This window comes from Mirounga leonina, unplaced genomic scaffold (genome assembly GCF_011800145.1).
Source record: "Mirounga leonina isolate KUSES-001 unplaced genomic scaffold, KU_Mleo_1.0 Mir_125, whole genome shotgun sequence".
Taxonomy (NCBI): domain Eukaryota; kingdom Metazoa; phylum Chordata; class Mammalia; order Carnivora; family Phocidae; genus Mirounga; species Mirounga leonina.
Genome location: NW_023270305.1, coordinates 6,180,490 through 6,194,476, shown reverse-complemented (window position 1 = coordinate 6,194,476; position 13,987 = coordinate 6,180,490). Strand labels below are relative to the sequence as shown.

The 13,987-nt window shown below is 44.7% G+C and overlaps 1 protein-coding gene across 1 annotated transcript in view; it reads right to left on the bottom strand.

Moving 5' to 3' along the window:
- Nucleotides 1–13,987, bottom strand: part of VSNL1 (visinin like 1) — a 100,113-nt gene that overhangs the window by 60,141 nt on the left and 25,985 nt on the right. The gene's annotated exons all lie outside the window — the stretch shown is intronic.

The window sequence follows — 13,987 nt, the reverse complement described above, 5'->3', positions numbered from 1 at the left end:
AAATAAATAAATAAATAAATAAATAAATAAATAAATAAATAAATAAATCTTAAAAAAAAAGTCAAATTAAAAGTGAAAATCTGAAGGATCACCAGAATAAGGGAAGCGTCATAAGATATTAAAAATCCTGATACAGGAACTGAATTAGGCTTTGAAAAATTTACCCAACTGGACCTAGGCCTTCAATGTGCTGGAGACAAATTCTCTCCTCGGCTCTAGGCAGGTTTACACTTGCAATCATCCAGAAGGGGTAATCTCATCACATACTTTGTTGTTTTTATTTTTTTGCCTTCTTCTACAATAGATACCACACCCATTGTCAGTGACTGGCCCTAACATTGAACAATTCTTTCACTGTGATGAAACCTCGCTACTACCAAGGAAAGCTTTCTCCTCAGCATCATCCCAACCTAACACAATGAGAGTATATCATTAAAATGGCCATTTGTCTTCCAGGCTCTTCTGTTTGAGCAAAGGACCTGAGGATCAGCAACTATGCCCTTTATCATGGAGCATCTCTACTTATTTTTGCTCTTAATTTCAAGCTCCACGTCTCTTATTAGCAACTGTCTCTTAATTATTGGTACTGTGGGATCCCACAGCTGGATATGGAAATCAAGTTGGGTACTCAGGTGTCAACTTTAATTAATCTGGGTGAGAAAACTGTAATCCATGGTTATCCTGCTAATCAAAAGATGTATTACCAAATTTTCAGGATTTCACTTTGTTGTTTAGAGAATTACAAATTTTCATTATTGAGCCCGAATCTCACCTAACAGTAACAGCTGCTGAATGCTGAGTGTTGGCTGTGAGATAAGCACTGTGTTGAGAACTTTACACACTCCATCTTTAACCCTATGACAGCTCAGCAGTAAGGATTAGGGCAGCTCTCTTGTACAAGACCATACAAGTAATGTGTAGCAGAGCCAGAATTTGAACCTGGATTAGCAAGGCTCCAATGCACAATCCCAGACAGGAGGATGGAAGGCATCTCAGAAGGAACAGGAGGAGCAAAAGCAGGAAGGTTTGTGAGGCTGAATCAGTGCCTTTTGGCACTGAAAGAATAGATGAGAGAAGGATCAGTCACTTTGCCAGGCTCTATTTTGGAAAAGACTGTTGGAGTTTACCAAAACCACAAGCCGGAATGAGTTTGTATTAACGCTGGGAAAGCGGATTAAGTGTTATAAAAAAAAAATGCCTCTCCCAAATGCCTTTAGAAGGTCAACAGCATGGGGGTGCCTGGGTGGCGCAGTCAGCTGAGCCTCCGACTCTTGGTTTTGGCTCAGGTCCTGATCTCAGGGTTGCGAGATCATGCCCTGCGACAGGCTCTGTGCTCAGTGCGGAGTCTGCTTAACGATTCTCTCTCTCCTCCTCCCTCTGACCTACTCCTGCACACTCTCTAAAATAAATAAATCTTAAAAAAAAAAAAAGATCAATAACATGTCAGCTTCTCTCTTAAGCAAGGAAGCTTGGATTCTCCAGGGATCATGTGTGGTGCCTGAAACTGTTCCTGTTGACTGACTGGGGAGAAGGTGGCCTCATACAGGGAACCCTGTCAGGACCATGAATCAATTTTGGAGACTCACATGTCTAACTTCATGCTTCTGGGTTACCAGTCATGGTCAGCAACTGTCAGTGAGGTGTGTCTGGCAGTAGATGAATGACGTGGAATATCAAGTTCTGGCCTGGCTCAACGCGGCCCTGCCACTGCTTTCGACAGGCCCTGTTTGGACTGATGATCTGCCCTGCACTCCCTGCCTCCAGCCAACCTTCTGTATGGCTGCTTGAATGAATTTTTAAAATACAAACCTTGCTGGGGCACCTGGGTGGCTCAGTTGCTTAAGCGACTGCCTTCGGCTCAGGTCATGATCCTGGAGTCCCGGGATCGAGTCCCGCATCGGGCTCCCTGCTCAGTGGGGAGTCTGCTTCTCCCTCTGACCCTCACCCCTCTCATGCTCTCTCTCTCATTCTCTCTCTCAAATAAATAAATAAAATCTTAAAAAAAAAAAAAACAAACCTTGCCATCTAAGCCTCTCCCTAAAACTGTCAGCACTTCTCATTGTCTACAGGATGTAGCCCCATCTCCCTAGCCTGACACCTGCACTTCCTACTCACATCCTCATTTTCTCCCCATCTGTCTTTTCACTTGTTCAGCAGACTTCTTCTCTTTCTTTACGTAGCCTCAGCTCACATGCCACCCCCTCTGTGAAACCTTTGAGGACTTTCCAAGGCTGACTTAGGCATCCTTTCTCCTAGGCATCTCCATTCCTTGGTAAAAGCTTCCCTGGTTGGGGCACCTGGGTGACTCAGTCGTTAAGCGTCTGCCTTCAGCTCAGGTCATGGTCCCGGGGTCCTGGGATCGAGCCCCGAATCGGGCTCTCTGTCGGCCGGGAGCCTGCTTCTCCCTCTCCCACTCCCCCTGCTTGTGTTCCCTCTCTAGCTGTCTCTCTCTCTCTCTGTCAAATAAATAAAATAAAATCTTAAAAAAAAAAAAAAAAGCTTCCCTGGTCATTATTTCTCTACTAGATTGTTAGCTTCTTGAGGGAGAGGACTGTCTTTTATTTATCTTTGCATCCCTGCTACCTCATCCTAGGCGCTCGACAAATAATTTTTGAGGAAACGAATGAATGAGGGGCATTGAACCACTGTGAAGTAGGGACTCAAGAACCTCAGCACTGGTCTTCATCAAGTTGTGGTATTTGGTATGTTTCTTTCTGGGAGAATCAGTCTCATAGTAATCTATATATGAAAACAGTCAATGCCATCAGACATATAAATATAACGTGCAGGCAACAGATGGGAAGAATGTTTCATTTAGCTGTATGGAAAATCACCTGCCCACCCAGAGACTGTTTTTTTGTTGTTGTCTTCATCACTAAATTTTGAACACCTTGAAGCTAGGGCTCATGTCTTTTGTCTCAGTATCCTCAGAACTTGGCATAAAGGTGGTGCTTAGTGATGTCTGATGCATGAAGGAAAGCACTGATGGGTTAACACTCCCCACCTCTGCCCCCTTTGTCTTGGAGTGGCACTAATACAGGCCTGTAGTGTCTCTCATTATGGGACCAGAACCACAGAAAGGGTAAACACGACCGTAAAGCTTATCACATTCCCAGTAAAAAGATTTCATGACAAACATAAAATAAAATAAAAGAGTCCGTGTGTGTGTGTGTGGAGGGGGGCAGGTAATTCCAGTTGTTTCTAGTTCATTCTGTGATCATGGGACAGATCTTTTCCCCTTCTGTTGCTCAGTTTCCCCATTTGAAAAACAAGTGAGTTGGACCAGATGACCTTTAAGGCCCTTCCAAACCCACCATTCACTGATCAGCAGCAGAAGTTCTGTAAACATGAAAAGATGAGTCACAGTCTTCAAATCAGCTTGTCTCGAAAGAGTCCACACATGTTGGCTCTGTGGATTCTTTACCTGGGTACCCGTCGGTACTTGAACATATGTTGCCTAAGAAGGGAGGGGACAGACACTGGAGTATATTATTTTAAAGCTAGCATTCCAGGTTATAAGATAAAAATCAGCCAAGCCCCAAGTCAAATAATTTCTCATGGTTGAGTGGCACTAGAGAGAGACTCAGTGTTAGGCACAGAACAGGACTGGTGGGGGAGATTTGGTGGGCAAAAGACCACCACCAGAAATGGGCCCATGGGTGAGGAAAGCCCAGCACCAACTTGCAAAGGATACCCAGAAAAGACCACATTTTTATACTCTACAGTTTACAAAAGGCTCCATGTGACAACAGTTACCCATGTAACAGTTCAGTAAGAAAGAGATTATTATCATCCCCCCTTTACTGATGAGGGCTTTGAAGTTCAGAGAGAATGAGTACTCTGCCTTAGCTCAACCAGCTAAGAAAGCTTAGTACAGAATAAAAGTCGTTCTCCAGAACCCCACTGGTTTCCTGACACAGACCAACATCTTCTCTTGCCCGGATTCTGCAACCACTCTCTCACTGGCTTGCCTGCCTTGAGCTTTGCCCACCTCTCTTCCACTTCCTATCCGGTCTCGATAGCAGAACGGCAGAGCAGAGAAGGCAGAACATGTATAAGTGCTCTTAAGACAGATCTGGGAGACTTCTTGTAGGAGGAAAAGGCCCGCCAGGGGAGGCAGGAAGAGCCCATGAACATCTTTCCTCTACAAACCTTTGGGTCTTAGAGAAAGAGAATTCAAGTAGTATGTGTGTGTGTGTGTGTGTGTGTGTGTGTGTGTTGCCCTGAGCCTTGCCCTTTACCCACTCTGATAGCTAAGTCCAGCCTCCTAGAACACAGCAGGGCCCACTGCGTGTGATCAGGTGCACAGACCAGCAGGCCTGGCTTCTCACAGGGAATCTGGCCATTAGCCTGGCTGAATCTTGGTGAGATTCTTGCAGAGATGGGGGTGCTGAGATGGAGCAGCCCAGGCACACGTGCAGATACACAACCGGATAAGCACACCAATGGGGAAACAGCCCTGGAAGTACGGCTCAGAGCAGAGGAAGGAAGGGCTTTCGGGCTCAGTTGGAGGCTGATGGAGTACAGTGCTGGGTGTGAGGAGTCAAATGGGAGCAGAGCTGGCTGTGTGTCAGATTACCTGGGCCAGCCTTGAATACAGCAGGTGCTCTCTCTCAGCCCTGGGCTCCTCACTTGTACACTGAAATAACTGGAAGAGACAGGCCTTCTCATGCTTAGACTCCTGCCTAGATGGCTCTTTCTTTTCCTTACCACCTGTCTAAACATTACTCCTCCTGCAAGGCTAGGTTCCAACGCTGTCTTCTCCGTGACACTTCTCTACAAGCTCTTATTATCTCCACTCTCCTTCTTCTAGATAGCACGGTTTGCATTAATAATGACCCATGGCCTGGTTAGCTCTGGGCAACTCAGCTTGGCAGACACTTATAGGTGTTGTCTATGAAAAAGGTTCTGTGCTAGGCACAGTAGCATATACAGAGAAGACATGGTTCCAATCTTGAAAAGCTCAGAACTGGATGCAGGAGATATGCATGCCCATTGGAATAAGGGTTATGATGAGATGAATGCTCAGAGCAGAGAGCTATAGAGCACAGACAACAGAGAGACAAATGTCCACCAGATCAGGCGACTTCACCTGTGACTGTTCCCCAGGTGAAAGCTCTAAATTGGTAGTTCCCCAAACTTGCCTTAGTACAAAAATCACCCTTGCTAATGTTGTTAAAAATGCAGCTTCATGAGACCCTCCCTTAGAAGGAAATCTGTACTTTCAGCAAGCAACTCAGGTCACTTTGAGGAGCACTGATGAAAACCATAAACAAAAATCAAAGTAGATGGTCTGAGGAGAAAGCATTCAAAGCAGCACAGACATAGCCCAAGTTCTCGCTGATGTCTCCCTCCCTGTCTGACATCCCTGATGTTGTTTCAAGATCCTGTATTGGGGACTAACATGAAGAATTTAAGGGGTGTTGGGGCGCCTGGGTGGCTCAGTTGTTAAGCGTCTGCCTTCAGCTCAGGTCATGATCCCGGGGTCCCCTGATCGAGCCCCGCATCAGGCTCCCTGCTCCGTGGGAAGCCTGCTTCTCCCTCTCCCACTCCCCCTGCTTGTGTTCCCTCTCTCACCCTGTCTCTCTCTGTCAAATAAATAAATAAATAAATAAATAAATAAATAAATAAATAAATCTTTAAAAAAATTAAAATTAAAGAATTTAAGGGTGCCTGGGTGGCTCAGTCAGTTAACCATCCGACTCTTGATTTCCATTCAGGTCATGATCTCAGGGTCATGAGATTGAGCCCCGTGTTGGGTTCCACACTAGACTGCTTAAGATTCTCTCTACCCTGCCACCTGCCCCTCCCCACCCTACAAAAAAAAAAAAAAAAAAAAAAGAATTTAAAAATCATACAACTAGGAAAGACCAAAACTTGAAAAGATTTGCCTCCAGGCTCTTCTGCTTTAATCCCCTTGATTTTAGGTTAGAGAATTTGAGACTCTCCAAGATCATGCGGGCACCCAATGGCAAAGTGGGGATGAGAACCCCAGTCTCCTGACCCGGCTGGGTGATCCCACCCTCCTACCCCAGCAGCATGCTGTCCCCATGCCAAACACCCAAAGCCTACAAGCCAGGACACATGTTTATCTCCGAGCGGGGATGTTGAAACAATCTCCATCACCCCCTCCCTTGAATCCTATAAACAAATGACACTAGGTGGCTAGTTTCCAGAGACTGTTAAAACAACCCTGAAAATCATGCCTCAAAGTTGCCCAGCACATTGTGTGGGGGTTTCTTTTCTAATAAGGACAATTATCTGACACAATGGCTCTTTCTGCCCCTCCAGTGTGTCTCCTCCTAAGCAGAATACTCCCAAGCCCCCAGCAGCATCTCCCCAAGGGCAGAGTGTGGATCCCAGGCCAGCCTTTCTTTCCGTCTCTGGGGACCAGAGCAGCTTCAGAAAAGGCGAGAAATCCTTTCTTACAGCATTCTCTGATGACTTTACCTCAAGCCCTGAACCTCATGGGATTACAGCCGAGGTCTTGCCCATAAGCATAAAACAAGCAGGAGGTTAGGAGGGCGCAGACTGCATCTTTGGGGACTCAAGATAAGGCGAGAGTACTTATTTGATCTGCAATAAATGAGAAAAACATTCTGAAGGAAGTTGCAGTGGCACTGTCAGGGCAAGTGACAAGAGTTTCAACCCAGAAAAAATAATAAATACATGAAGGTGAAAGCAGAAGCGGGCCCCAGGGATTAATCATCTGCTCTAACCACCTTCATTTTCTAGAAAAGCCCCAGGAAGTTTAGGGGATATGTGACAGGGAATAGAGCAAGTCCGTAACAGGGCCTAGCTAGCAGCACCCTGGCTACTGAGCCTTGGCAAGAGAACGGGGGCTGCTACGATGCCCAGGCCCGTGACCCTTGGGCACCAACATAGGCAGAGGGTCCCAGGCCCTGCAGGATTGGGAAGAGCCATTCCAGGTCCCTGCGGCCAGGCTGTCAAGAGTAGCCTCCCTCCTTAGGCCTGTCCCAGCTGCTTCCAGCCAAGTTCCCACCTGAGTGGTCCCTCTACAGCTCAGGGGTAGAGTCTGAAGGCATTGCCTGGGGATAGCCCTGACCCAAGACGGAAGCTGCTGGTGGACATTTGCTCTTGGATCTGACTACGTGGTTCCAAACTAAAACCCACCTGGTAACCAGATGGCCAGGTACTCAGGAACTCTGATCTACAAGGGGATTAAGGGGCCGACCAGCCTTGGGGGTCAGACTCTACCACCTTCTTCTTCCTTTCCCAGGCACAAAGACTGTCTCTCAAGCACCTGGGAAGCACAGCTAAGCCCGAAGCCACCTTGGTGCCTGGGTGCTAGGCTACGACTTCGGGAAAGTTTCTACTCAGACTCAGTTCCCCTTTCACCCCATCAGGTGGGTTCCCTTCCCTTTCCTGTTTGGTCCCAATGTCTCTTTTATTTTTCACTGGACTTAGTTGAGTGGGACAAAAAAGTGTGCTGGAGGCAGACCTGGGGTCAAATAATGATCCTGCTGCATACATGGTATACGATTTATGAGCAGCTCCTCAGCCCATTAGAGGCTCAGTTTCCTCATTTGTCAAATGGAAATGATGAAATTTGCTCACAGGGCTGTTATGAGAATTAATGAGATAACACACTGAATTCCTTCCCACAGTGCCTTCCACGTAGCAGGTGTTCAACAAACAGTAGCTATTATTAGCCTCATCATGGGACCCAGCAAACTGGGCTGCTCCAGAAGATGGGGAGGCAGACATTTCAAGATCCAGGCTCAGCTACCTACGTGTTGCCTTAACCTTGACACCCTGTACCAGACCTGGTAGTGTAAACAGAAGTACATAAATTGTGACACCTGGGGGATTTTACTGTGGTCCTGCTTCTTCTCCTTCAAGTCAAAGTGTTTTGTATCCATCCCGACAGAGGAAAGTCATCTGAGGACCCCCAGCCCTGACTAATCATCAACTGTTGAGTGAAGTTTCCATCTAATTCCCCGCTCACCCACTGAACAGACGTGTAAGCTGATTAATAGCTGGTAACCTTTCATCTGGGAGTGTTTCAAGCAGCCACCCACTTCTCTGCATCTTATTTTTACTTCCCTGTGCGTCTTTCTCCAGCTCTTCTATGTGTGTCTGAGCATCGATTTCTATGAAAGGAAACAGGCCATCTCTGGTGGTGTCAGAACCTCACTGAGTTCTGAGAGGTAACAGAGGAAATGCTTTCATTAATAATCACAGCCTTCTGTCCAACAGATTGTGTGCTAAGTTGTGCTGCCAAGTCCCAGTGGGGAAGGACCGTGGTCCTTATCTCTGATCAGCAGGGAGCTATGGGAGAGAAGTGCAGAGCAGGGGTGCCCACATCACCCGCACATTCCCAGTCCCAGGGCTAGGAGCAGCCTTGAGCATCAGCGGTGCCAGCCCTCTCCTTGCTTTCAGAGTTCAGGGACTATTCCAAGGGGCCAGTGACATGTCCAAGTGTCTATCGGTAGTAGCAGAGTCACTAAAGTCTCTTGACTCTTAGGCTGGTGGTCTTTCCTTTCTGAAAGCTGTTTGCATTTACCATGTTCCTAAATTGTTACCTCTACGGAAATTCTAAAAAATAGTTTAACTCATGTGGGTGGGTCTTAAATACAGAGAGCTTTGAAAATCTTGTATAAAGGTGGCCTGATAGAAGTAAAATGTTCTATTTGAAGGAAGTATGACATGAGAAATTAATTCAATAATTCAGTAATTCCACAATCTTTACTTAATATTACCCTATATTACAAAGATAAATATGGTACCCCAATCTATCTCCAGAGTAAGCCTTTCCTGAATGCCAGACAGTATCTCCCTCCACCTCTTAGACATCTCCACCTTGGTATCCTACAACCATACCAAACTCAACATCTCTTCCTGTGCTCCTCTCTGGGTAAATGACCCTGCCATCTGCCCAGGGTCCCATTCAGAGCCTGGGGGTTATCCAGGACTCTGTCTCTCCTCACAACCCTGTATCCAACCAATCATCAAGTGAAGTAGTTTGTAGATCCTACTTCCTAACTCTCTCTATAAATCCATTGACTTCTCTCTCGCCACTACCTTAGTTGAGGCTGACATCATCTCTCACTTTTATCATTCTCCAAACTTGCTTCCCTATTGACAGTCTGCCCTTCTGAAATCCATCTTCCGCACTGTAGCCAAATGACCTTTCTAAAACATCAAAGCCATCATGCCATTGTCCTGTGGAACCCCTTCAGTGGCCTCCTATTAGCCTCACTCTGAATCCAAACCTCAGTGAGGCTTTCCAGGCCTGCCCACCTGGGCCTCCACTGCCCCACACCCAACATCTCTTTGGCCTCACCCCTGCCCATGATCCCACCCTAGGCTCCAACTTGCTATATCATCTCAAACCTCTGGTGTGTACTTGCTGTTCCTTTTGCTTCGAGGGCAGTTGCCATTCGCTCCCCTTTAGCCTTCTAGTAAATTCCAAACCATGGTCCAGACATAGATGAGGCGCCTCATCTGGGTGACTTTGCTATTTGGCTTCCTCTTTCACACCCTGACTCTTGTGCATGCTGCTGTCCCCACACCACCTGCCAGGGTGTGGTCGCTGTACGGCATGTCTGCCACCTCACTAGACCTGGGCTTCCCTAAGGTCAGAGTGATTGTCAGGTTCACCTCAGACTACAATGAACAAGTGCCCTGGAAATGTTGTTGAATCAATTAATTATGATGTGATCTCTGTCAACAACTAGCTGGAGCTTATCAGCTGAACGATAAGAGAGAACATATGAAACAGAGATCAAAGATGAATGTGCTAAGAGCCATTAGGGAGACACGTGCAAAGTGGAGATAGAGAGGGAGGAACAGGGAAAGAAGAGGGTGTGGAAGGGAACCCCAGGGAATCAGTAACAAAACTACTTTAGGAGCTGAAAAACTGGGTGAAGAATTATTTGCGAAGTGGTCCTTCAAAATTATTTCAAGGAAGCAATCACACAAATCCACAGAGATGTATATACCAGGATGTTTCCTCCAGCATTGTTTAAAACAATTTTTAAAACACTCCACCTTTTCAAAAAACAACTTAAATGTCCATCATAGAAAACTAGTTGAATTGATTTTGTTAGAACTACACAATAGGAATTATGAAGCCATTAAAAGTGGTAATACAGATCTACACTTAATGACATAGATTGGTATTGATTCAATGTCATTTACTTAAATTAAAACATGTAAGTATACAAAACAACTATGTATTTTCAAGGATAAATACTTAACCAAGGACATGTATTAAACACAATAAAATGGAAAGGGGAAATAGGAGTGAGTACAGAAGATGAAAAAATATATAATAAAACCCAGGAGTGGCTTCATATAGACCATGATGATAGTGTGCCATGAAGAGAGGAGTATGATGAACATAAATGCGCACTTGAGATCCAAAAAAAAGAAAGAAAAAAGGAGAGAAGATATTGCAATAGACTGTTAAGTTAAAAAAGCAAGTCACAAAACAGTATGTGTAGTATCTCCTTGCCTTTGCTTTATACATACACATGCTCAAGCTTGTGTGCACAAAACATTTGGACAGGACACAATTTACATCAAAATCTTAACTGTGGTTCTAACTGCTGGTAGATGGTAATATTTCACTTTTTTTTTGTTTTAAGATTTTATTTATTTATTTGACAGAGAGAGACACGACAAGAGAGGGAACACAAGCAGGGGGAGTGGGAGAGGGAGGAGCAGGCTTCCCGCGGAGCAGGGAGCCCGATGTGGGGCTCAATCCCAGGACCCTGGGATCATGACCTGAGCCAAAGGCAGACGCTTAACGACTGAGCCACCCAGGCGCCCCAGTATTTCACTTTTCGATATCTTTCTGAACTTTTTATGATGAGCGCACATAACATTATAATCAGAAAAAAATATACATAAGTAATTCCAACAAACAAATAAACAAAATGTCTTTTGACATTTTGACAGGTCTCGGGAGTCCTGGAAAGTACTCTCATGGTGCTTTCAATGAAAGCCATTCCTTTTTCCAACAATTAATTCACAGCAATATGTCAGGGTTCACTTACAGGCCAAAGACCATTAGTTCTGAGGCCCATACTGGGTAGCTCTGGGTGAAATGATGAATATGAAGAGAAGCTCGGAAGAACCCTGAACCTGTTACCTTCTCACCTGTCTCAATGCCCTGGAAATGCGGAGACACATTGTTGGGGGGATGTCCAGGTCAGAGTCCCTGACCCTCAGGATCTGCCATGTCAGGAAACCACTCTGAGGCTCAGCTCAACCATGTGTGAGACTGATGATAACAATATCCCTCTTGGTGTGTTTTCACATGGTTTAAATGAGATAGGAAAGAGTTTTCTAAATGCTAAAGCACTATCCAGTATTCATTATAATGACTGAAATTCAAATTCAAAAGATAGAAAAATCAGAAAGAAAAGATGATCCCATAGATCATCACTGTTGGCTACCTAAGGCCAGATAAGGATTGTCTAATGAGGTCCAGAGAGATCTACTCCAAAATCAAAGGAAAGATCCAAGAAGGTGAAAGGGAACAGAATTTGCTACCCCAATATATGTCTCTTCGACATAGGATCATTTTAGGCTGATTATTTTTAAGAAACAGGAGACGTATGAGAATCTCTAAAATATGAGTAGAAGTTACCCTTCTGAAAGAGACATTTACATTTATAAGGGAAATCTCCATTTGTAAGGGTGTGTCCCTCTGCAGCATGAAGGGGGAGAGGACTAAATCTCTAGAAACTCTCGCCAGTGGAGAAGGCAACTGACTTAAATGTGCATAACAACCACACTCTTGTTTACTGTGCTTTGCCTGACATCATCCTCAGACTGCCTCCCCTCCCCAACATCCTCTTTTGTGTTTAGCTGGAGATAGTATTTAAGGTGATGGCTTGGGCCATTTCAGTGAGTTCTTCAGTTTTCCTAGGTATCTCCCTTGTATATAAGAGGTATACATGTTGTTAATTTTATGGCTTTGTTTGTTTGTTTTTTTTTTTCCTGTTAACCTATCTTTTATCATTGGGGCCAGGGGTAGGAATCTTAGCCAAGAATCTAGAAGGGTTGAGGGGAAATTATTTTTCCTCCCCTACAAAGACTTTGGAAACAGTAGCATCGCTGGATGTGTCAGTGGATCAACCTTCCCTACCTTCTTTCCAGGAAATAAGGAAATGCTGATTTACCTGAAGCCACCATTCTCAGTCCTCAACCTGGAACTGTTGGCTATGATGCTGATGGACATTCTCAAGAAAAGTTTTCCAGGGCCCTCCCAAATGGCCTGTGTGGATTGTCTGTGCTTTGACAGGTTCGTGGACCACACCTTTCCCTAGGTGTGGAACCAGGTCCCTGACAAAGCACCAGACCTGGTTCCAGTCCCAACTCCACCAGTGTTTTCCTGTGTGACCTTAGCCATGGTCAGCTTCCATTCTGAGCTTCAGTTTTCTTCAAAAGCTCTATGAAAGTTTCCACCTCACCTAATTCACCAGGTCATCGTAAGGGACAAATCACAGAGGCAGTTTGTAAGCGGTAAAACTGTTTCTAGCTCTTAATCTAAGGCACTTTCTGGACACAGATATACAGAAAGAAGTGGGTTTGTTAGGCAGGGAAAAAAAAATAGAGGGAGTAAATTGCAAATCCCAGCATGAAAGAGCAAAGACACCTGTTGATAAGCAGCCAACAGAAGGTTGACAAAGAAGCTGGAGGAAGAGGATGTAACCATGGGGCCCTTCTTGGAGCTTTGGGAGATGGATGGAAAGGGCATATTTACCAAACATTGCTGGAGGAGTGCTGACCCTCTCCAGTGAGGTTCCTTGTCTTTGATATGTTTCCAGTTCTGAATTATGCCTGCCCTGTCCTTGCTGGGCTCTTGTGAAATATCCAGCAAGGCTGGAACAAAGCACTTTATTGTGGTGCTTGAAAAATAGCTTAAAGGGACAATGCCAAGGCTGAGTGGGCTAAAATTAGACCTTCCGGTGCTTTTTTACTTGGCAGTTGCGTGCACAGGCTGCTAACGTGGTATCCTCCACCCACCTCCCTCCCGGCCGCCGTGTGCCTTCTGAGAGCACAGGTAACATGTGCTGAGGGAGAGGAAGTGCTGCTTCCTCTGGCACCCTGTGGAGATGACAAATGCTTCTGGGCTGTGTCACTGCCACTTTGGAGTAGTATGTTGAGTAATCATTTGAAGGGATATGCTTCCCTATCAGCCAATTTGCATATTAAAACTAAGCCATATCTCTCCTTCCCATTAATCTAATGCCCTTCCATGTTGAAACCAAAAGGAAATCGCAAGACCTATATATCATATCACATATTTGAACCTTGTATTTACCTTTACCTAAGAATTTACAACTTCACCTACATAGCCACTGCAGAACCCAAAGAACCAGCTATAAGTACCTTACATCATGCTGCGTAGTGATGCCATCTACCAGGAAGAGCATAGGCCTAGAAGTTAGAAAGAGGGAGATCCCCAATATTAGCGCTTCCATTAGCTGGTGCTTTTGGGAAAGTTCATCCTGTTCATTCAACTTTAAACTGTGTATGCTAATAACTACCTCAAAATGTTAAATGAAACATACAAACAAGCAAACAAACACAAAACAGAAACAGACTCGTGAATACAAAGAATGAACTGATGATTGCCAGAGGGGAGGAGATGGATGAAATAGGTGAAGGGGATTAATAGGTACAAACTTCCAATTATAAAATAAATAAGTCATCAGGATGAAAAGTACTGCATAGGAAATATAGTGAATAGCATTGTAATAACTTTGTATGGTGACAGATGGTAACTACACTCATCATGGCGAGCATTTGTAATGTATGTAATTGTCAAATCACTATGTGGCACACCTGAAACTAATATAATTTTGTAGGTCAATTGTACTTCAGTTAACAATTTTTTAAAAACTTAAATGAAACAAATCTATATGACTAATATTTTAGCAGTAATCACCATAGCTGATATTATCAAGTACTTAATATGTGTTCATGGATTATGCACTTCATCTTTATA